The sequence below is a fragment of the Trichosurus vulpecula genome, chromosome 7 (genome assembly GCF_011100635.1).
Source record: "Trichosurus vulpecula isolate mTriVul1 chromosome 7, mTriVul1.pri, whole genome shotgun sequence".
In the NCBI taxonomy this organism is placed as follows: Eukaryota; Metazoa; Chordata; class Mammalia; order Diprotodontia; family Phalangeridae; genus Trichosurus; species Trichosurus vulpecula.
Genome location: NC_050579.1, coordinates 166212853 through 166238334, shown reverse-complemented (window position 1 = coordinate 166238334; position 25482 = coordinate 166212853). Strand labels below are relative to the sequence as shown.

Genomic DNA, 25482 nt, shown 5'->3' with positions numbered 1-25482 from the left:
AGAAATTCTTAGCCCCTGAAGCAACACCACAGGTATGCTTGTCTTCCCACAGTGGAACCCTAAAATACTGTTCCAGCTGAAGACTGACAGTTGTAATAAGGTATGAAGTATGAGGAAACATGTCACTGGCTTCAGGAAGAAGAGGTATTATCATGTTAATTGCTGATGCTCTGATGGGAAGTAATCTTAGTCATGTACACCTAGTGGGGCAACTGGAAGTTCAGCACCATGGCAAAAGCAGCAGGGAGAGGCAAGAAGGAGTAGTTTGTGCTACTTAACAGAGGTTGGGCTGTTGAAGTCACTATGTTCAGTCTCTAGTCATGGAAAGCGCACTGCAAGACAGTAACAGGGACCTTCCCAAAAAAATTCACAAACACCCTCTCTGCTGCTACTAACTCCTACTTCTGTGTTCTTCTACAATAGTTCAAAAGCTTTTGCCACAAAAAGTTTTCTCCTCAGCTCGTAAGAAAGTTACAGCCTTTTCCCAGACTAAGGAAGGAATGCTATCCTTCCAGACTAAACCAGCGAATATCAATGCAACTATTCTGAAAACTCCTGCTGATCTGAAGAAATTGATTCCAATACAGGCTAAATTCAAATTTTCCAATATTTTGATGAAAGGTCTCTTTGTGCTTTTTATTATTATGTCTAATGACTCCTTGAGGAGATTGGATTTATGACTAGACTAGAGGAACAAACTAAAGTTAAATTGTGCAAAACAACAGGCAGTAGCTAAGTGCTAAAAAGAATATATAAGCTGGCTCAAAGTCCATGAATTCAGAATGATTTGTACAGCCAGGAGCTTAGGAGTGTGGCAAATGAGTAAGATGAATATGCAATTTTCCTCAATGGTTTTCATTTAAAATGCCATAAGAAGCCACAGTGGACTTTAATCTGTGTTGAGATCCAGGAGGAATGGAAAACATGGGAGTCTATGTGAAATAAAGGTTTTTCATCTTCATGCTAGAGATGTTCACAAACTGTGATTTCAACAAGGGATGGGAATAGAGACTAGATTTGTTATTTCAATAATATAAGGGACTCCCCACGAGGAAATGTCTTCTACCAGTACAGGAGCTGAGAGTACAAAGAAACAACACAGCGAGTTATATGACTTGATGATGATTGCACAGACAATATGAGTTCCAGGTGGGACCACCTGGATCTGAGGCCAGCCTGTTATCCACTACCATATGCTGCTGCTCACATGTTAAAATAAAACTTATTTTATTCAGGATAAAGTGATGACTCACAAAATAACTATCTAAACTTCAGGATATTTTAGAGTATAAAGAATTCCTAGACATAATGAGAAGAACTAATTTATGAAGAAAGTTAAACTTAAAAAAAACATTCAGGGGCGGAGCCAAGATGGCGGCTGGTAGGCACAGACTAGAGTGAGCTCCCTACCCGAGTCCCTCCAAAAACCTATAAAAATGGCTCTGAACCAATTCTAGAACGGCAGAACCCACAGAACAGCAGAGGGAAGCAGGGCTCCAGCCCAGGACAGCCCGGATGGTCTCTGGGTGAGCTCTATTCCACACGGAGCTGGGAGCTGGGAACGGAGTGGAGCAGAGCCCAGCCTGAGCGGCGTGGACGATCCAGACCAGAAGCCGGGCGGAGGGGGCCCTAGCGCCCTGAATATGTGAGCTGCGGCAGTTACCAGACCCCTCGACCCACAAACACCAAAGACTGCGGAGAAGGTTAGTGGGAAAAGCTGCAGGAGTGGAAGGAGTTCTCGGTTCGGCTTCCAGCCCCGGGGGCAGCGGAGGTGGGGCAGCTACAGCTGTTGTTACTTCCGGCTCCAGGCCCACCTGGTGGGAGGAATTAAGTGGCGGATCAGAGCAGGAGTGCAACAGCCTGCTGAAGATCTAAGCCCAGTCTGGACTGGGGGTCCTTGGGGAAGGAGGAGTGCGGCTCTGACAGAGCTGGCACGTTCCCCCCAAACGTAGAACATAGAACTCGTTAGTCTACAAGCAGTCATACCCCACTGAAAAACTCAAGGGTCAAGTTAGTGGGTTGGGAATATGGCCAGGCAGCGAAAACGCGCCCAGACTCAGTCTCAGACTTTGGATTCTTTCTTTGGTGACAAAGAAGACCAAAACATACAGCCTAAAGAAGACAACAAAGTCATAGAGCCTACAACCAAAGCCTCCAAGAAAAACATGAACTGGCCCCAGGCCATAGAAGAACTCAAAAAGGATTTGGAAAAGCAAGTTAGAGAAGTAGAGGAAAAATTGGGAAGAGAAATGAGAAGGATGCGAGAAAACCATGAAAAGCAAGTCAATGACTTGCTAAAGGAGACCCAAAAAAATACTGAAAAATACACTGAAGAAAACAACACCTTAAAAAACAGATTAACTCAAATGGCAAAAGAGCTCCAAAAAGCCAATGAGGAGAAGAATGCCTTGAAAGGCAGAATTAGCCAAATGGAAAAGGAGGTCCAAAAGACCACTGAAGAAAATACTACTTTAAAAATTAGATTGGAGCAAGTGGAAGCTAGTGACTTTATGAGAAATCAGGATATTATAAAACAGAACCAGAGGAATGAAAAAATGGAAGACAACGTGAAATATCTCCTTGGAAAAACCACTGACCTGGAAAATAGATCCAGGAGAGATAATTTAAAAATAATTGGACTACCTGAAAGCCATGATCAAAAAAAGAGCCTAGATACCATCTTTCAGGAAATTATCAAGGAGAACTGCCCTGATATTCTAGAGCCACAGGGCAAAATAGAAATTGAAAGAATCCATCGATCGCCTCCTCAAATAGATCCCAAAAAGAAATCTCCTAGGAATATTGTTGCCAAATTCCAGAGCTCCCAGATCAAGGAGAAAATACTGCAAGCAGCCAGAAAGAAACAATTTGAGTATTGTGGAAACCCAATCAGAATAACCCAAGATCTGGCATCTTCTACATTAAGAGATCGAAGGGCTTGGAATGCGATATTCCGGAGGTCAATGGAGCTAGGATTAAGACCTAGAATCACCTACCCAGCAAAACTGAGTATCATGTTCCAAGGCAAAATATGGAGTTTCAATAAAATAGAGGACTTTCAAGCTTTCTCAGTGAAAAGACCAGAACTGAATAGAAAATTTGACTTTCAAACACAAGAATCAAGAGAAGCATGAAAAGGTAATCAAGAAACGGAAATTGCAAGGGACTTACTAAAGTTGAACTGTTTTGTTTACATTCCTACATGGAAAGATGATGAGTATGATTCATGAGACCTCAGTATTAGGGTAGTTGAAGGGAATATCCATATATGTATATATATGTATATATATGTATATATATATATATGTGTGTGTATATATATGTATATATATATATGTATATATATGTTTATGTATATATATAAGTGAATGTGTATGTATGTATATATCTATGTGTATATGTATGTATGTGTATATATATATATATATGTGTTTATATGTATATATATGTAAAAGAGAGAGAGCAGACACAGGGTGAGTTGAAGATGAAGGGAAGATATCTAAAAGAAATAAAATGAAATTAAGGGATGAGAGAGTAACATACTGAGAGAGGGAGACAGGGAGAGATAGAATGGGGTAGATTATCTCGCATAAAGGTGGCAAGAGGAAGCAGTTCTATGGGAGGAGGGGAGAGGGCAGGTGAGGGGGGAATGAGTGAACCTTGCTCTCATCAGATTTGGCCTGAGGTGGCATACCATACATACTCAGTTGGGTATCTTACCCCACAGGAAAGAAGAGGGAGGAAGATAAAAAAAAAAAATAAAAGGCGGGGGGATGATGGAGGGGAGGGCAGATGGGGGTGGAGGTAATCAAAACAAACACTTTGGAAAGGGGACAGGGTCAAGGGAGAAAATTCAATAAAGCGGGTGGGTTGGGAAGGAGCAAAATGTAGTTAGCCTTTCACAACATGAGTATTGTGGAAGGGTTATACATAATAATACATGTGTGGCCTAGGTTGAATTGCTCAACTTCTTAGGGAGGGTGGGTGGGAAGGGAAGAGGGAAGAGAATTTGGAACTCAAAGTTTTAAAATCAGATGTTCAAAAACAGAAAAAGTTTTTGCATGCAACTAAAAAATAAGATACACAGGCAATGGGGTGTAGAAATTTATCTTGCCCTACAAGAAAGGAAGGGAAAAGGGGATGAGAGGGGAGGGGGGTGATAGAGGGGAGGGCTGACTGGGGAACAGGGCAACCAGAATATAAGCCATCTTGGAGTGGGGGGGAGGGTAGAAATGGGGAGAAAATTTGTAATTCAAAATGTTGTGAAAATCAATGCTGAAAACCAAATATGTTAAATAAATAAATTTAAATTTAAAAAAAAAAAAACATTCAGAAGAGGTTAAACAAAACTGAAGTCTACATCAAGGGAAGTGAATAGAGGAATGCAACACAGAGCAAAACCGGGAGAAGAAACTGTACAAATTATTGGTGCTATACAACAAGCATGAAGCTTTGCCCTAGTGTCTTACAGCTTTTTTAGGTACTTAGAGATTTCTACAGAGGAAACAAGCCAATCAATATTAAAAAAAATTATGATCCAGTCAAACGGGCCTAATTTTTGGTATTCCCCATATATGATATTCCAACTCTTTTCCCCATGACTTTACATATATATCCCCTCTCCCTGAAATGTGCTCCTTTCTCTCTTTTACTTCCTGGTTACCTTCAAGGCTCAGATCAAATGCCATAATTTATAAGAGATTTTTTTTCTCTTACTCCCAGGTGTTGGTGCTTCCCATCCCCACCCTCTAAATTACTTTGTATTTAAACTGTGTCCCAAAAGTATAGTGCAGTTTTTGCTTTTTATTTTGTTTTTTAATAGTATTTTATTTTTTCAAATTATACGTAAAGACAATTATTTACATTCATTCTTTTTTTTTTCTTTCAGACAAAAACTTTTACTTCTTTCTATCCCAGTGCAAGAGCAGAATCCACGTGGAATGAGGTAAGGCAATTCCTCTAACAATAACAAAGCATTCACATTCATTTTATTATCAAAATTACCATCTAGCTCAAGCAATCTCCAGTTTCCCTACCCTCCATAAACAAAAGAAAGCAGCCCCCTGGTGTACTTGGGGAAAAGGCTGTAGGAGCGTCCAGACCCCACCTAAAATCATGGCCTTGGTCCAAAGAAGGATTTCACCAGGGACCATTCTTAGACTGTCTCACAACTGATAAGGCCTTGACCCCAATCCCTACAGAAAGCTAGAAACAAGAGAAACTAGCAGTGGGTAGCAGCATTTCAGAAAACGGTTATGAATATATTAATGCAGTGATATCACGTGAATAAGTTACTGTGGACAATTGGGGATTCATTTTATCAAATATTTAAAAAAATGCAAAAGTGGCAAGGAGAGACAGTAACGAAAATAAATTGAGGCCAAAAGTTGGGTTAGATACACGGTCTAAAATGATAATGGACGTCTGCTACAATGGTTCATTGGTGATGGCTTCAATTTTTTCAAGGACCTTCACGGGTCCTTTGTAGTGATTCGTTTCAATGTCTTCTAACCTCCTCTGATGTTCAGAGGGCAGGCCGTTCTGTTTGGCACCCCTGCAGATGATCTTTTTATACTGCGGTGAGGGGGGCGCAGGTACGTAATTTTTCATCTGGTATCTTCGGCAGGTTAATACTTTCCCTTCTTGATTCTGAACATCAACCTATCGGGATATACATTCCACTTCCAACTTCTTCTTGTTCATCCAGAGAACTTATATTTTTCACGTGCATTTTCCATACGATTCCCCAAACTTCGTCTCCAGGGCTCTGAACAATAGTAGCTATACCTCCATGCCAAGAAGTACTTGTTACACCCTGATAATTTCCAAAGTCAACTTTGAAATCCTGCAGCCTGGCCACGCAGATGAACTGGACCGAGGGGTTCCTCAGCCGCAGACGCTCCTTCAGCAGATTGATGCCATAGGCTAACTAGAAAAAGTGCTCCCCGCACTTCCCCGGCGCGGACTCCGCCGCGAGACCGCCAGACTCCATGGAGCGCGGGGCGCATGCGCGGCCGCCGGCGAGGGAGAGTGGTCGCAGCCCGGCCAAGGTCTGGGTGCAGGTTCAAGGAGGCTGCCCAGGGCCGGGCCTCCTCGCCTGGCCCATGCCTCCGCTCCCTTCCCCGGAGGGGTCCGTCCTCTATTTACATTCATTCTTACAAAATTTTAGGTTCTAGATTTTCTCCCTCCTTCTTTCTTTGCCCCTCTTCCTAAAATTGTAAGCAATTTGATATAAGTTAAATATGTGCAATTATGTAAAACATGTTTCCATATTAGGAATGTTGCAAAAGAAGAAACAGATAAAAAAGAAAACAAAACACAAAATAAAATAAAGTGAAAATAATATGCTTCAATCTGCATTCAGAGTCCATTAGTTATTTCTCTGGATGTGGATAGCATTTTCCATTATGGATCTTTTGCGATTGTCTTGGGTCATTGTATTGCTCAGAAGAGCTGTCATTCATCATACAGAGTTGTTACTGTATAGGTACACAATGTTCTCCTGGTTGTTCTTACTTCACTTTGAATGAGTTCATCTTAGTTTTTCCAGCTTTATTTTTTTCCTAAAATTTGCCTGCTCATCATTTCTTATAGCACAGTAGTATTCCATTATGTTCATATATGACAACATATTTAGTCATTTCCCAATTCATGGCTATCCCCTCAATTTCCAAATATTTTGCCACCACAAAAAGAGCTGAGTATAATGCAGTTTTAAATTGTAATAACTTCAGAATGATAAATGCTACATACTTACGAAATAGAATTTTAAAGGTTTATAATTTACATTTTGAAAAGGTTGATATGCTTCTTTTAAAAAAAAAACCAAACATCATAACCATCATCTTGTGATATAACACTAGTTGATTTCTGAACCTCATAAAATCTGTTGTCACTCAGCAACTCAAACAGAAAGAACTACATTTACAATCCTTGCCTTAATATCATTCAAGTAACAAAGTTTTTATGGATACATTACGGTTTTGACAGGGAGATAGATTAAGTTACCAAAGTGACTAAACAAGATAATTTCCTCTCTTGATCCACTGAACCGAAAAAAAGTCTCAACCCAGAAAGTGTCACATATACAACATGCTCTATCTTGTTAAAATTAAAATTAAAAGAAATATTATTCAATATTCATAAAACTAAGTGTAAAATAACGTTAAAGTAGTTTTCTGGAAAAGTTTGTAGCATTTATATTTCTGAAGTTATTAAAGTTCAAAACTTCTGTAAGTATTTGGGATGTACTGTATTTTTTACTTACTTGTCTATGTAAATGTTATTTCCCCTAGTAGAATTTCAGCTTCCTGAGGGCAGGGAAGGTTCTATTTTTTTTTTAAATGCAACTTATTTATTTAACATATTTGGTTTTCAGCATTGATTTTCACAACATTTTGAATTACAAATTTTCTCCCCATTTCTACCCTCCCCCCCACTCCAAGATGGCTTATATTCTGGTTGCCCTGTTCCCCAGTCAGCCCTCCCCTCTATCACCCCCCTCCCCTCTCATCCCCTTTTCCCTTCCTTTCTTGTAGGGCAAGATAAATTTCTACACCCCATTGCCTGTGTATCTTATTTTTTAGTTGCATGCAAAAACTTTTTCTGTTTTTGAACATCTGATTTTAAAACTTTGAGTTCCAAATTCTCTTCCCTCTTCCCTTCCCACCCACCCTCCCTAAGAAGTTGAGCAATTCAACCTAGGCCACACATGTATTATTATGTATAACCCTTCCACAATACTCATGTTGTGAAAGGCTAACTACATTTTGCTCCTTCCCAACCCACCCGCTTTATTGAATTTTCTCCCTTGACCCTGTCCCCTTTCCAAAGTGTTTGTTTTGATTACCTCCACCCCCATCTGCCCTCCCCTCCATCATCCCCCCGCCTTTTATTTTTTTTTTTTTTATCTTCCTCCCTCTTCTTTCCTGTGGGGTAAGATACCCAACTGAGTATGTATGGTATGCCACCTCAGGCCAAATCTGATGAGAGCAAGGTTCACTCATTCCCCCCTCACCTGCCCTCTCCCCTCCTCCCATAGAACTGCTTCCTCTTGCCACCTTTATGCGAGATAATCCACCCCATTCTATCTCTCCCTGTCTCCCTCTCTCAGTATGTTACTCTCTCATCCCTTAATTTCATTTTATTTCTTTTAGATATCTTCCCTTCATCTTCAACTCACCCTGTGTCTGCTCTCTCTCTTTTACATATATATATATATATATATACATAAACACATACATATATATATATATATATACACATACATACACATACATACACATAGATATATACATATATACACATTCACTTATATATATACATAAACATATGTATACATATATACATATATATATATATACATATGCATATTCCCTTCAACTACCCTAATACTGATACATGAATCATACTCATGATCTTTTCATGTAGGAATGTAAACAAAACAGTTCAACTTTAGTAAGTCCCTTGCAATTTCCGTTTCTTGATTACCTTTTCATGCTTCTCTTGATTCTTGTGTTTGAAAGTCAAATTTTCTATTCAGTTCTGGTCTTTTCACTGAGAAAGCTTGAAAGTCCTCTATTTTATTGAAACTCCATATTTTGCCTTGGAACATGATACTCAGTTTTGCTGGGTAGGTGATTCTAGGTTTTAATACTAGCTCCATTGACCTCCAGAATATCGCATTCCAAGCCCTTCGATCTCTTAATGTAGAAGCTGCCAGATCTTGGGTTATTCTGATGGGTTTCCACAATACTCAAATTGTTTCTTTCTGGCTGCTTGCAGTATTTTCTCCTTGATCTGGGAGCTCTGGAATTTGGCAACAATATTCCTAGGAGATTTCTTTTTGGGATCTATTTGAGGAGACGATCGATGGATTCTTTCAATTTCCATTTTGCCCTGTGGCTCTAGAATATCAGGGCAGTTCTCCTTGATAATTTCTAGAAAGATGGTATCTAGGCTCTTTTTTTGATCATGGCTTTCAGGTACTCCAATAATTTTTAAATTATCTCTCCTGGATCTATTTTCCAGGTCAGTGGTTTTTCCAAGGAGATATTTCACATTGTCTTCCATTTTTTCATTCCTCTGGTTCTGTTTTATAATATCCTGATTTCTCATAAAGTCACTAGCTTCCACTTGCTCCAATCTAATTTTTAAAGTAGTATTATCTTCAGTGGTCTTTTGGACCTCCTTTTCCATTTGGCTAATTCTGCCTTTCAAGGCATTCTTCTCCTCATTCGCTTTTTGGAGCTCTTTTGCCATTTGAGTTAATCTGTTTTTTAAGGTGTTGTTTTCTTCAGTGTATTTTTCAGTATTTTTTTGGGTCTCCTTTAGCAAGTCATTGACTTGTTTTTCATGGTTTTCTCGCATCCTTCTCATTTCTCTTCCCAATTTTTCCTCTACTTCTCTAACTTGCTTTTCCAAATCCTTTTTGAGTTCTTCTATGGCTTGGGGCCAGTTCATGTTTTTCTTGGAGGCTTTGGTTGTAGGCTCTATGACTTTGTTGTCTTCTTTAGGCTGTATGTTTTGGTCTTCTTTGTCACCAAAGAAAGAATCCAAAGTCTGAGACTGAATCTGGGCGCGTTTTCGCTGCCTGGCCATATTCCCAACCAACTAACTTGACCCTTGAGTTTTTCAGTGGGGTATGACTGCTTGTAGACTAACGAGTTCTATGTTCTACGTTTGGGGGGGAGGTGCCAGCTCTGTCAGAGCCTCACTCCTCCTTCCCCAAGGACCCCCAATCCAGACTGGGCTTAGATCTTCAGCAGGCTGTTGCACTCCTGCTCTGATCCGCCACTTAATTCCTCCCACCAGGTGGGCCTGGAGCCGGAAGTAACAACAGCTGTAGCTGCCCCACCTCCGCTGCCCCTGGGGCTGGAAGCCGAACCGCGAACTCCTTCCACTCCCGCAGCTTTTCCCACTAACCTTCTCCGCAGTCTTTGGTGTTTGTGGGTCGAGGGGTCTGGTAACTGCCGCAGCTCACACATTCAGGGCGCTAGGGCCCCCTCCGCCCGGCTTCTGGTCTGGATCGTCCACGCCGCTCAGGCTGGGCTCTGCTCCACTCCGTTCCCAGCTCCCAGCTCCGTGTGGAATAGACCTCACCCAGAGACCATCCAGGCTGTCCTGGGCTGGAGCCCTGCTTCCCTCTGCTGTTCTGTGGGTTCTGCCGTTCTAGAATTGGTTCAGAGCCATTTTTATAGGTTTTTGGAGGGACTCGGGTACGGAGCTCACTCTAGTCTGTGCTTACCAGCCGCCATCTTGGCTCCGCCGGGAAGGTTCTATTTTAATCTTTATTCCGTAGAGTTTAGCACTGTGTCTTGACGAACAGTTACTTAATAAAAAACATTTAAAATATTATATGAGCTTTGTATCTCAAATAAGACAAAGTGCTTAAATACTTTAGATGTACAATGAAACAAGAAGAGGACAAAAGGGTATATGAAAATCAGGGCAAAGGAAGAGAGGGCAAATGGTACCGTGCCTAGTAGATAAAATGCACCTAGATTTCTCTAGGAGTATTTAGGATCCTGACCTTAGATGTAATGAACTACAGGTCTTCATGGACAACAGGGATTGATACTCTAGGACAGAAATAACTTGCTATGCTGGCTCACAGGTTGTTCCAGTCACTCCTCCTGTTTTTCTGGAGACCATTTTATGCTCCAGTGAGATGAATTCACAGATGGTTGAATGATCAAACTTATGGCCAGCTGATTAACAGATCATTGCCAACTGAGAAAGAAATCCCTGGTGGTATAAATGTCCTTCACAGTCCTTTTTTTCAAGAGTTTCAATATATCACTTTATAAATACATAGAAGCTATTTCCATCAAATTTGTGTTTGACACATCATGGAGAGGGACCGCTAATATAGGGGGTGGTACTATCAGGAGCCAAAATGCGATCTCAACAGGATAGGTTATGGGACCAAATATAATAAGGTAAATTTCAAAATTTAATAGGGTTTAATGTAAAATCCTACATTAAATCATAGCATCCTAATGATGGAGCTGTTAGGTACCTCAGTGGCTATCTATCCCCATTACTTCACTCATATATATCAAATTAAAAATATCACTTTTAACAATCATGAGAAACCCAAGTCAAGGGAAAAAATGATTTAGCTCACCTAATTGTGTGTGTGTATGTGTGAGTGTATGTGTGGGATTGTGTGTGTGACTGCGTATGTGGGAGTGTGTATGTGAGTGTGTAAGTGTGTATGTGTTGTGAAAGAGAGAGAGAGACAGAGAGAGACAGAGAGAGGGGGAGAGAGAGAGAAGGAAAGAGAGAGGGAGAAGGGGAGATGAGGAGGGGAAAGAGAGAGAGAGGTCAGAGACAGTAAATGTGTGAATATTGGAGATGTTTCATATTAATTAAGAGTATGAGGCACAATACTAATAAAAGTGTTGTATCAAAGCAAGAATGACAATTGTGCTTCTGTATACTTTGTTGACAATTGTGCTTCTGTGTACTTTCTTACTCAGACACATTTAGATTATTGTATTCAGATCATTGCATTATATTTTAGGAATGTCATTGACAAGTCAAAAGAAGTCCAAACTGAAAAAGAAGCAAAGGCTAGTGAAAGGACATGAAACGATATTTTATGTGGAATTGTTTAAAGAACTAGACGTACCTAGCTCGGAAAAGAGAAGACTAAGAGTGAGCACAATGCTTGCTTTTCAATATTCAAAAGAATCTTATGTTAAAAAGTGATTAAACATCCTGTGTAATTTGAGAGGACAAAATAGGATCAGTAGGTAGTGGTCATAATAAAACAAATTTTGACTCAAAACAATGAACTCTTAATAACCACAATTACTTGAAAGTAAAATGGATGAGTTTTCATGATAATTTGCTCCTTGTCCCAGGAAATGTTAAAAAAAAATGAAAACTGCTCAGAGAGATTTTTAGAGTATATTACTAGACTGGAATGAGCTAATCCCTGAGATTCTTTCCAATTCTAAAATTTAATGATCCCGTGATATTCCTCTTATGTTTCCAACATATATGTGTATATTTATATGTATATATGCAAAAAATTACAACGGTCAGATTCTGAAAAAAAAATCTCAAAATAAAAACTCCGAAGAACATTATAGCCAAAAACCTAGTATTTCCAGTTTTGATTAAAAATACTTCAAGGAGCCAGAAAGACAAGATGCAAGTATGGGGGAGCCACAGTCCATATCACACATGATTTAGTAGCCACTGCAATTCTAGATGGAAAAGGATATAAGTGTACAACCAAGAATAACTTACCTCAAAAAATTGAGTATGATCTTTCAAGTGAAAAGATGGATATTTAACAAATTAGATGATTTCTAAGGATTTCTGATGAAAAAGAACAGAGATGCATAGGAATTTTTAATTGTAAACAAAAGAGAAAAATAAAACAAATCTAAATATGAATGAAAAAATCATAAGGGACTATATGAGAATAAGCTTTTTTAATTGTAATATGAGGAAATTCTGTATGTGTCCCTCAAAATCTACAATCATCAGGCAATATGGAGGGACTCCAATTAGAGGGAATTGGGAGTAGTTCTGTTATGTTTTGATATTCATAAAAGAAAGGAAAAAAAGTGAGGAAGAAGAATATAAAATAGGGGAGGGAAAGTACTGGAAGGATGGTATAACAACAATGTGGCTAGCAGCTACCGTGGCTGTGTAAGACAAACAACACCAGCACACAAAAGAGCTGCCAGCACAGGCTCCTTGATCTGCTTTTCTAAGGAGAGCAACTTTAAAGGGTTGACAATCTCACTTTAATCAAACATACATATATCATTCGCTTAGTTTAGGGAGAAAAGCCAGCACTTTGAACTTCAGAGCAATACAAAGAGAAATTATAAACAGAGACAATACAGACAGACTAAACACACAGTTATCAACAGACAGGCCTCTTGCAGTCTGACCAAAGAATTACATACTTACCAGAGAGAGAGGTACCAACATCTGTGTTTTCAAAGCCAGAGGGCTCCAGGGGCTACCCAGAGTCTCCTCTGGTCAAAACACAGAACAGTCTTCCAGTGGTGAGAGCCCGGAACAAAATGCTAACCTCTGTGTTTATATACCCTGTTCAGGGTCAAAGGTTACGTGACTCAAAACCATATGACACGTCTTCAGGCATCACAACGATGCAACTCAAACCTAGGTGAACTAGGCTGTCTTGTTTCTTAAGCAGGTCAAAGGCTCTTGATTCAATCAATCAGACTCAAAGGCACTTCATTACCTCAGTGCTCCAAAAGAGAAAACAGTAAAAAAGTCTCACCTTAATTACCATGACAGATGGGTAAAATTATCCCAAGCAATCAATGTCCACAAGTTGCAATCTATACAAACAAGGAGAAAAAGGTAGGGATGGGGTAATACTTATAACTCACTCTTATCTGAATTGGTTAAATAAGTACAAGATGTATGCACATAGATCCAGAAATAATTTGAAGAACTCAGGAACTCTTATCAATGAAATGACCAACCATAGATTCCACAGGAATAATGATGAAACGTGCTACTGACCTTCCGATAGATGATGGAGTCACAGTACAAATTGACACAGACATATATACAATAAGTACATACATACATACATATATCCACGTGTGTACATATATAAGGTTAATGCAGGAATATGTTTAGATTTGCTTGGCTATACATGCTTAATAGGGGTATTGTTTTTCTTTCTTAGGTGGAGAGGTAGGAGAGAGAGAAAGTAAGTTTTTATTGATCTGAAAAAAACTAAAAAGCAAATGCTTATTGACTGACTAAAAAATATACATTCCATTTTAAACTAGCTTTCCTTTGTATTTGCTCTGCTGTAACTACTAAAATCAAGAGGGTAACAAGCATTTAATAAGCATATAATATGTGTCAGACACATGGATAAAAAAGGAGGGAAAAAATAAACAAACAAAAACAGTCCCTGCTCTCCAGGGAAGATAACATAGAAACTACTATGTACAAACAAGATATGCACAGAATGAAATTGGAGATAAACAGCAAAGGGATTGTTATCGTATTAATGGGTACTGGAAAAGGCTACTTGTAGGAGAGGGAATTGAGGTAGGTTTTGTCCACCATAGTTTCTCCTGAATATTCAGATATTCTGATGAGTATGTGATGCAAGCTGTTGTTTTGCTTTGTTTTGTTTTTTGTCCGAACTACTCAAAAATAAAAGGTGAGGCAGGCTGTCCTGCAGGTTATTTATCACTATTCAATAAATGTTAGAGTAAATAATGGAATGAAAACTTTGTTGGCCTTGAAGTCTAACATTTACTAATTATATTACCGTGGACAAGTCACCTAACCTCTCTGAGCCTCGAATCATTTCCTAAAAGTAGAAGTTATTAAATATTAAATAGGTTGTCAATCTGTGGCTGTGACAAATATATTGAGATAATCAGTTGTGTGTGAGAATAAAGAGAAGAAAACTTAAATATATCCTAAAACAACATTTAAAACTTAGCCATTATATTTTTTCCATAAATCTAAAATGCAAATATATTTTATACCATTAATTTAAATGATTTTGTATTGTAGAATTTATGATTTTAAAATAAACCATTTGATAGCTTTACTAATATTTTAGCAAAATCAACAAGAAACCTTATAACAATAAAAACAATATTAGTATAGCATTCTCTTACTCTGTGCCAAAGCACTGAATACATTAGTATTCAAGTCTTAATTATAAAGCGTAGAACATTTCTAAATTTATAGCACTATTTTGTTCATATCCATACTCTTAAAATGGGTTTGAAAGATAAGACTAAGTAAGAAAAAAGAATAGATTTGTTTGTGTATAGATTATTTTAAGCTTGCTGGAAGCAGTAGGAAAATCTCAGGAGTGATGGCGATAAAAAACAGACATACACCCTGTGTGCCTCTCATCTGCCTGCAATTCCTTGAGGTTCCATATAAGGAGATTATGAAGCAACACAGTTACAATTGAAAAGCTTCCTAATGAAAACACATTTACCATGTTTGATGGTTTATATTTATCATCCCTTTTCAACAGCAGCCTAATGTGGAAAGACAATTTCATGCAACATAATTATTTTCTACACAAACAAATTGTGTGGGACAGTTTGCTTACCAGCAAACGTCTAAGCCTTCCATTATAAACTGAAATGACCGTAGCCTGGACCAAATAGGCAATTCCATAAGGAAATGAGTCACATGAGACATCAATCCTGTTCTTTTTCTATGAATATTAGACACACACATATGTGTTTATATATGTATGTATGTATGATGATCATATAAACACTTTCCATTTCAGAATTATTTTATTAGGAAAAAATATTGAATGAATAAATATGTAATAGATAAATATTATTAAATAATACTTTGTGATGAATATATTTATTTGCAGTCTTCTAGTAGAAGGTAAGTTTCTTATGGCCATAAATATTTCCTTTTTGGGTCCTTACGCCACCATTACATATAGTAGTTATTTTATAGAAGTTCCTAAGTTTAAATGAATTCCTTATCATTTGCTCAATGCTATGCCAGCCTCTTTCATATAATCTGTAGCTTTGCTCTCATGCAACTTGCTTCTAACTTTATCAGTTAAGATTAATACACATCTTAGTTTGTGAATAACAAAAACCAATGATCATAAATGTCATAGGAATTTAGAGCAGAAGGAAATCAGTGATAATATATTAATATGATATAGTAATATAGCAATTTAATATATTAATATAATAATTATATATAATAAATATATAATTATACATAATTAAATAGATAATTATATAAAAATATATATCTAGATATAATCTATAAAATACAATTATATATAATTAAGTATATAATATATAAATATAACAATTAATATATTATATATTAAATATAATAATTAGTATCATCAGTGACACCTGTAGGAATTGATGTAGGAATTGAGCCTTAAAGTATGGAACACATCAAATTTTGATGAATGGGGAGAAGATGAAAGCACATCATTATAGATGAGGAGAAATACTCACTAGTGTTACAAAGGGAGGAATGGGTGTACTAGTGAATCAGCACAGCTGTATTAAAATGGAGTCTGTATGTTGGGTAACAGTTGAAAGTACAGTTAGGCCCAGATTATGTAGAATCTTCCAAGAAAAACAACTTCAGATAAGGTACAGTAGGAAAAGAGTATTGTTCTCTTTTCTCTTAAAGGTGTATCAGTATTAAGGTGGGACTTTTTTCCTGTTTTCTCTTTTGGATCACTTATTTAATCAAGTGCTCTTGATGAGTCTGGCCTTTGTTTCTTTGATTAAATCAGGAGTATTTTATGACCTGTTTACCTCAATGGAAAGCCTAGTTTATGTGGGTTTGAGTCGCATTTTTCTGACACCAGAAGCTTTTAGGTCACATGGGTTTGAGTTACATGTTGTGATGCCCTTTGACCCCAAACAGGGTATATAAACTCAGAGGTTGGCATTTTGCCTTTGTGGCTCTTGCTCACTGGAATAATGTTCGTGTGGAGACTCTGGGTAGCCATTGGAGCCCACCCCCCAACCCCCCACCCCGGCTTTGAAGATACCCAGATGTTGATGCTTCCCTGGTAACTATGTATTGCTATGAATAGACTGGTTTGTGTTGTTTGCTCTGTTGATACTGTCTCTGTTTGTAATTTCTATTTGTATTTGCTCTGAAGTTCAGGGTGCTGACTTTTCCCTCAGAACTAAGTGAATGATATATGTATGTTTGATTAAAGTGAGATTGTTAACCCCTTAAAGTTGTTTTCTTGTTGGGTCTTACACCTCAGCAGCAGCTGCAAGCCACATTGTTGTTACAGAAGGTCAGAACAAAACCAAATGTTTCAAAGCTATTGGGGAAACAATTTTGGCTTATTAACTAAAAATATCTGGAAAACTAGAGCTGCTCCAAAAGGCATGAGTTGTATCAGGAAGAAATGATATTTTGACTAATGAAGGCCTCTAAGCAGATGCTGGTATGCTGTCTATAAGTGATGTTACAGTGCAAATTCATATTTTAGGTTTAAATTGAGAAGAGGGCAACGGGGATTTGCTCTTCAAGATTTTGCCTTACCATTATGGCTGTTCTGGTTACATGCATAATATAATTTTTCCTATAGTTCATGACTTCAACATCTTTCAATAGGTGTTACCAGTTATATTACAGTCTATTTTGGTTGATTTTCGCAGCTGTAAATTGATCTATCCATAGAAACCAACTCTAGCATTTTTTTTGGGGGGGGTGGGATTTTCTTGACTGAAAGGAATGGGATCTCTTAGGAAAGACATATCTGTTGATGGGATCAATGACTATGTGCCAAAAATAAATAGATCCCAATAAATCAAAGATACGCACACACACACATATAACATACTAAGGAAACTGTTGATTAGATTCAACTTATACAGTATGTATTTCCTTTTTATAAATTTTCAGGCTCATTTAGAATATACAGTTATTCAGCATTATTCTGTGGCAATTTGGGATAAATAAGTAACAACTTTATAGGTAAGTATGGGATAGAGAATAGGGGAATCATTCAAGGTTTAAAAGGGGGCTTTCTTTGGGAATATGTGCCATGCAACTGACAAGTGTGTTGTCAGAATGATAAACTACTCCCTGCTCAAGAGCAGGAGACAAGGAGAGGTGACCAAATATTTTCACAATTATGAAAGGGATTCTTTTAGACAAATCTGAAAGGTTGAAATAACCATTTATACAAAACTACAGGTATCTCTCATCCAAGGATAATAAAGAATTGTTATGTCAGTGGATAAGACTATATTTTACAAATTTTGTTATATAGCATTTAATTATTGCTTATCTTCTACCATTAGGTCATTGGGGAAATTTCTACATTATTAATCCATGAAATGTCAAAAATTGGTTGCTTTTCCTATCTCTCCCCACTCATATTCCCAAAGTGTAGCAGATGCTATCTTTCTCAAGGGCCTGGCTCTCCTTTCCCAGATTCCCATTTAGATTATTTCATAGCACAAAGAAGGCAGTTCTTTTTTAGAAGATTTTATGGTCCCATGGCAACGGGTCTCACCCACCAGATGACTCCCAGGGGTCTGGAAAGCCTCACCACTCTTATTCCCTTATGACAAAGGCCACTCCCCCAAATTTAATGCTGGCTAGGGTTGACGTATATGATGTCTTCTTTCACGCAAGGTGCAGATAGTACACTACCCATTTTTGTCAGTCTCTTCCCTTTCATTCAGGAAACATTCTATTCTTTCTCATTTTTACATTAATCCACTGAGATTCCCTCTGGGACAGTTAATCAGGTTTATTCAAACTACCAAAGACTATTACCTAAAGTTTCCAGAGGAAGGCTGGGGTAATCCATGTACTCCTTTAGTACTACCCCTTTAAATAGACTTGCAAAAATATTTTAGGTGTTGTATCTTGTTTTATCACACTGTGGCCCATGATTTATGACTGCTTTTGTTCAGAGGCCCTCTACAGGGGAAAAAAAACAAACAAACCTAAGTTCTACAGTGCTCTCCCTCTCCCCCCACCCCTCCAGTTTTTTTTTAATTATTATTATTTTCGGTGGTGTGGAGAAGCTCATTGAAACTTTGAGTTTTAGGGAATTTTCTGGGACACCAAAAGTTTAAGTGACTTGCCCAAGCCATAAAATTTACGTAAGCCATTTATGTCACAGGCAAGACTTGATGTCAGATCACCATCTCTCCAAGTTCTCTGTCCACTCTGTAAAGCTACCTCTTTGCCACAAACTTAATTTCTTTCAGATTACTCCTAATTTCTTAGTTTTGTAGAATATTAGAAACAGAAAGAGCATTGAAGAGTATCTCATCCCACTCATAGTTAGAAATTGTCTCTAAATCATAGATATTTTAATTTAACCTCTTTGCCTTAACTTTTTTGGTAGCTGCAACCCATGATTCTCACTTTTGACACGAACAAAATGTACATTTTAAACGTCCAAAAGAGGCCCTCAGCAGAATCTTCCCCTTAAAATCTTCTGTCCTTTAAATAATTCTATAAGTAAATTCTGTGAGGACTGGTGGCACTGTAACTCTATCTTTGATACATTCTCTGAAGTTGGAAATCAAACACAGGACATCAACTTAATTTCTAAAATTTTGAATCTTGAAGCAAAAGAACATAAATAAGAAAGATTTCTATCTGAATCCTAAAATCTCTGGTTTTAAAGAAGGCCATAAAATTTGAGCATGATGCTGATTTGAGGTATGCTTCAATAGATTAAAACAGTGACAACAGAGAACTTGCTGCATGGATATGTACCCCCTCAATAGTATCTCTGTAATTGTCTTTTACTGCCTTTATCTTAATAGAGTTAGAAACTAGAATTCAAATGAAGTAATTTCCCATCTTTTTTAGCATGTCTAGTATTTTTATCGGTCCCTGAAAATCTCACGAGGGTATCATCATACTGCATTTGATATAATTATCACTATCTTTTTTTATTAAGTATTCTCTTACTGAGTATGTGGAGTTTCCTGTGCAACATGTGGGGCCTGATGGCTCTTCATTCACTGGATAACTCATAATTCCATACTCATTGTTTAACCCAATGGGATCCTCTTGAAGACAAGATAGAAGTACAGTATTTTTGTTTATTTTAATTACACTGTCTGGTACAGAATTCAAAAATAGACTCCATTTCCATAATATAGAGGCATAGCGTACTGGTGTACTTTTGTTATCATCTAATTATGTGATACTTAATTGTTGAAATAGATTGCATTTGGCATTTACACATTTAGTTTTAAGATCTAAACATATAACTGTAGTAATTTGTTTTAATTTATTGCTATTTTTAGTTAATGTATCAGTATTGGAAGATTTTGTCACCAGATGAAACTGTATTGTCAAAACTAATGTTTGGGGATGCATCTATTGTTTCATTATTATTTCCTGTTATTAGAAAAGCTGTACTTGTTAGAATTTTCAACTTTATTTTCTAGATTAGCATTTCCTATATTAAAACATTACCATCAGTTTTGAAGGCTCATTGCCAAGTATTTGCTTTTGGGCAAAGAATTGATAAGGATACAAAGTATTTCAGTTTGAGATTTATGGGATATAATCATATTACTTGGTCTCCGGGGGTCCTTGTTGCTCTTGATTCTGTAGAAATAATGGAAATAATAAAGTAGCACATTTTAGGGTGGATATTGGATAACAGGGTCTTCAGTAATAACTCCTTATATTTTAATCCTACAAGTAGTGGGAACAGATTAAACCTAAACTAATCAAGTTTTAAAACATAGAAAGCAATTAGAAAATTAAAGCACTAAGCAAATTGGAGTAAAACTTTTAAACACTATAGCAGACTGGAAAATAAGTCAAATTAAGTGGTAAAATCCACATGAAACAATTTAAGCCTGACTGAAGGCCTTATTATAATACTTATAAGGTTTGATGGATATTAGTACTACATGCCTAACCCTGGTATATTTGGTGTACTGGCCTGAAATCTATTTATATCTACTATGAATCTTTCACTATCCTTTTGGTTATCTGTAATTTTAAACTCTATGAAATTTCATTGTTCCATGTATTGCAGACTTGGGGAGAAAAAATTTTAGTTTTTATAAAGACAGATTTTATGTTATAGGTCTGTTTAAGATCATTTTACCTAATATAAAATTTACTAAATATATGTGAAACAAATATAAAGTAATTTAATGGAAATATGTACTAACAATAAATAGGGAAAAGTGTTGTTTGGTTATATTAGGGGAGCTAATTGTGTTACTTATAGTCATATATAATAAGTATTACAGTGACATCTGAATCCAGCATCCTGAAACTAGGGATTCTCTGATGGGGGAGGTGAGGAGGAAGAGCATTCTATATATGAGTAGAAGCCTATGCAAAAGCAGTAAACACAGGAGATTTAATATTGTTATAGAGCACAGTAAATACATCTATCTATTTGAGAGAAATGTAAGAATTTGAGGGGAAAATGATGGGTAGTCAGCTTGGAAAAGTGTGGGGCAGGGCTGGGGGAACCAAGATATAAATGGTTTTAAATGAAAGATCGAACTATTTGTGTTTTATTCTAAAGACACTTGAGAGCCATTGGAACTCCTTGAACAAGAGAGTAATATGGTCATAACTTTCCCTTCGAAATATCAATTTGGCTGATTTTAGAGGATGAGAAGAAAGGATCCATGAAAGAAGGTGAGACTTGGGGCAGGGAGGTCAACTATGATGGTATTGTTATGGTGCAAGTAATAAGTTATCAGTATTTGCACAATGGTTATGACTATATGGATACAAAGGGACAGATGATAAAAATGTGTTGACATATACTTCATAAGACTTGGCAATGGATTAAATATAGACATTGAGGGAAACTGAAAAGAGAGGATAGTGATGCTTTATCAGCAAGTTAGGAAGAGGAGAGAGCTAGAGGAAAATACAAAGATTTCCATTTTGAACTTGTTCAGTTTTAAATGATAATATGACATCCAAGTGGAGGTACTGAGGTGGAGAGTGGTGATGTGGGACTACTTGGAGATTGAGAGAAATGTGGCTGGGTCTGTAGATTTGTCATTAACTTACAAAGAGTTGATAATCAAGGCAATGGTTTCTCTGTATAGAAGAAAAAAAAAACACTGAAGCCAGGACCAGGGTGAGACCAAGAGTTAGGAGAAAGGAGCAAGATGATGAATGATCAAGGAAAGGAGATTGAGAGAGAAAGTGATCACACAAGTGTGAGGACAATAAGGATAAAGATCTGGGAAAGGATTGAATCTGGGAGGGGATGTATGATAAAGTGTCAAAAGCTTCAGAGAGGTCAAGATAAATGAAAACTTAGAAAAGGCCACTGGGTTTAGCAATTAAGAGATTAATGCCTTTAATTTATCCATTTCCCATTTTTTAAAGTCAGTAGTTTTGTTAAACTGGTCAGAGTAGAGCTTTTATAATTGCACACAGTGTCCTCTTCTCATCTTTAACATTCTTTTAATGTGGTATTGATTTTGACCTTTTTTTCTAACCAGGAAATTAGATGATTGGGGCATGACTTCCCTATTGATATCAACTTGTTTTTGATCTATTCAAGAAAAAGGTAATTCATGTATTGTGATGTTATTAAGTGCTAGACTCATCTAATACCTTCCATTTCACTTTCTGAAAAATATATTTGTGATACACTGTAATGAACCTCCTAATCCTTTGCCTTCTTTACTGTGAATCCCAACCCCCTACTTTGCAACATATGGTCTAACTCTTCTCTTCTGCTCACCTTGCCCATTGAAGCTGTTACATATCAAAGTAAATGTTGGCTTCATTTGAAGCATTTTATGAAACTCTTCATAAAATTTTACCCTTTGCAATAGAATTTGGTTCATAAACTGGAATCACATTGTGATCATCCATTTATATGCTTATACTCATCTTGAGCAATGTAAAATATACCAGACAAGTGTTTTCATTTTTATTTTGCACACATCATGAAATCTCATGCCTAGATTATTGCAATGGCCAGCTGCTTGGTGTCCTTGTCTCAAATCTCTCTCAACTCCAGTCCATACTCCATTTTGCTCTCAAATTAATCTTCCTAAATCATGGATCTGACGATAACACAAACTTATTCAATAAACTTCATTGGTTCATTATCATCTCTAGGACCAAATATTAAAAGCCTCTCTTTCATATTTAAAGCCTTTCATAACCTGCCCCCTTCCTAATTTTCCAGTCTTTTACAGCTTACCCACCTCTACATCCTCTGATTTTCAGTGACACTGGCCTCCTTGCTATTCTTTAGACCTCACACTCTATCCTCTGGGTGTTATGAGAGATATCTCCCATGCCTAGAATTACTCATCTTCATCCCTGAATCTTGGTTTTCCTAGGTCCCTTTAAGTCTAAATTAAAATCTCAATTTCTAAAAGAAGCTTATACCCATGCCCCTTAATGCTAGTGCTTTCTATGCGTTTGTTCTCTCCAATTTATTATATCTATACCTATAATTATATCTATAATAATCTGTATTTGTCATCTATATCTACATCAATATCTTTATAACATGTGTATTTATTTCATCTTTATTTATATCCATATTTATAGCTGTCTACCATTCAATTTACAGAGAGATTAATATAACTTATACATAATTATTTTCATGTTGTCTCTCCCATTAGACTGTGAGCCCTTAAGAGTAGTGACTCTGTGGTTATCGTTTTTATTAATTTAATAAATGCTTGTTTATTTGGGATATTAACATGAAACCTTCACTTTTAAGTTTTCTCTTAGTGGTCCATTAGTGGTCCTTCCATTCATTTAAATATAATGTGCTTATGTCTCTCTCTGTCTCTTTGTCTTTGTCACTGTGTGCATGTATCTCTCTCTCTCTCTCTCTTTCTATATATATATATATATATATATATAGATATATATATAGATATAGATATCCACATATATCCACATATTGAGAGGGAGAAAGAGAGAGAGAGAGAGAGAGAGAAAGATTAATTCATTTTGTGACAATTATTGGACACAAAGTCCCATCAATTATAATAATATTTCTTGATTAAATCAGCTTTGTGAGGAGTAGCCTGGCAAAGAGAGGAGTCTCATAACCCACACTTTGCCAGAAGTTAATTCTTTGGCCATGACAGTCTATGAAACATGAAAAAATAATAAACTCTTTGGTCCTCAGTTGGTTACCTTTTCCCTTCTTATCAGAAGGTATGGAGGCTACTAAGAGTCATTAGCTTTTAGAGGAAGTCAAATTAAAAGTAAACAAACTGAATAACAAGCCTGATATTTGTATTGAAGATAATAGATACTCTTGGAGAAAATTTTGAAACTGAAAGCAGCTGTTTAGGTTGTAGAACCAAGGATTTTCAAAGCCACGAAGGGCTTTAGAATTAATCTTTTCAAAAACACCTCTTTTTCTAAATAAGCAAATTAGTACTCATTGTAGATGTAAAAACTGGGCCAGCATCATCTCTGGTAGTGATTGTGATTCATTTGACAGTAGGATGGTGAGTTATGCAAATTTACTTTTGTTTTCTCTGTTTTCCTTTGAGCTTAAGAGAAGGTAATGAAATTCCAATGCCATTTCTCTTTACTAGCCTCAGATGCTTAGGAAATAATCCCATTTATATAAAAGGCCTGGGACAAAGCAAAATTGATAGAAGAATTTCCATTTTTAAAAAATTGCATATTTGTTTTAAACTATGTGTTTATACTGTATTAGAAGTCTGAGTGCATGTGTACTGAGAAAAGTGACATGAACTATTAAAATTCCACTAATGATCGGGGACAACAAATAGAGAAATGAAGAGTAGAATGTGCATTTTATTATACCTATTTAATATGTAATCATTTGGTTTACATTGGAATTTGGGAGCCAAGGAGAAAATACTCAAAATGTTGGGATACCACATCAGGGTAGGGAAATCTCCCAGGACATGGGCAACCCATCAATCAGTCTATAAGAAAGGTGACTAATTTTTGCACCATGCAAATGGAATGACTTAGAGAAAGAGGATGTGGGGCCAAGTGCCACATATTGTCTAATTTGGGGTTTGAATTCTTACTGCTTGAATTCAAAGACTTTGAATTGAAACTGCTTGACTAGATCTCTTATCACATATCATAGCCAGGAGAATACCATATGACAAATACTTATTGTTCCAATTAACTTGCCCATATGCTTATTCTGCATGGGTAATAGTTTCAAAGTCAACTCTTAATAACCATTAATTAAATGGAATGCACTGATTTAGAATCTGAAAGGCAAAGTGAAATTCACAACCTAGAATATATGTGTATATGTATGTATGTATGTGTATATATCTATATATATATATATATATATATATATATACGTATATATATATATACACACACACTTAAATACTTCTCAAAATCTGTCTATGTAACTATTATTTCCATAAGTTTTTGACCTTTATTTCTTGATGAAAGGAGAAATAGTGATTCATAGAAATTACCAGAACAGTAATATAATTTATAAAATGCACATATATGCCTGCCCCAAACTATCAAACTTTCTCTGTCTCTCCTTAATAGATATAATTCATTTGAATAGTTTAATAGAAGTTACTAAGATTTAGGAAAATAATGTTAAAATACTGATTAGTCTATTTTTTTTTCCAATTTTCTCAAGGAAATCTCTTAGAAAATAATAATCTTCTTGACCAGAGTTTATCCAAGTTTTTAATTAATGAATTATTTTGAAAAAATATTATCATGTCATTTTCCTATTTTCTATTTTGTTTAAGTACTTAAACAACTATACCCATGAATTCATTCATTTCCCTCACAGTTATAATGTTTCTCTATAACTAATTTACTTGTCAATAAAATCATTCCTCTCACATTGAATTGAGATTTTTGCTTGTTTGTTTTTGCCAATAAATGAATTTAAAAATGACTCTACATATTTGGACTGGTGAAAACTAAACGTAAATGTAACACACACTAGTAGCTCCAGTGATTTATTCCTAATTTAAGTTGACTCTCGAGTGAGCC

General features: G+C 36.6%; 1 pseudogene; it reads right to left on the bottom strand.

The window, feature by feature from the left end:
• Positions 1 to 5427: 5427 nt before the first annotated feature.
• Positions 5428 to 5992, bottom strand: LOC118858690 (annotated as a pseudogene).
• Between the last annotated feature and the right edge of the window lie 19490 nt (positions 5993 to 25482).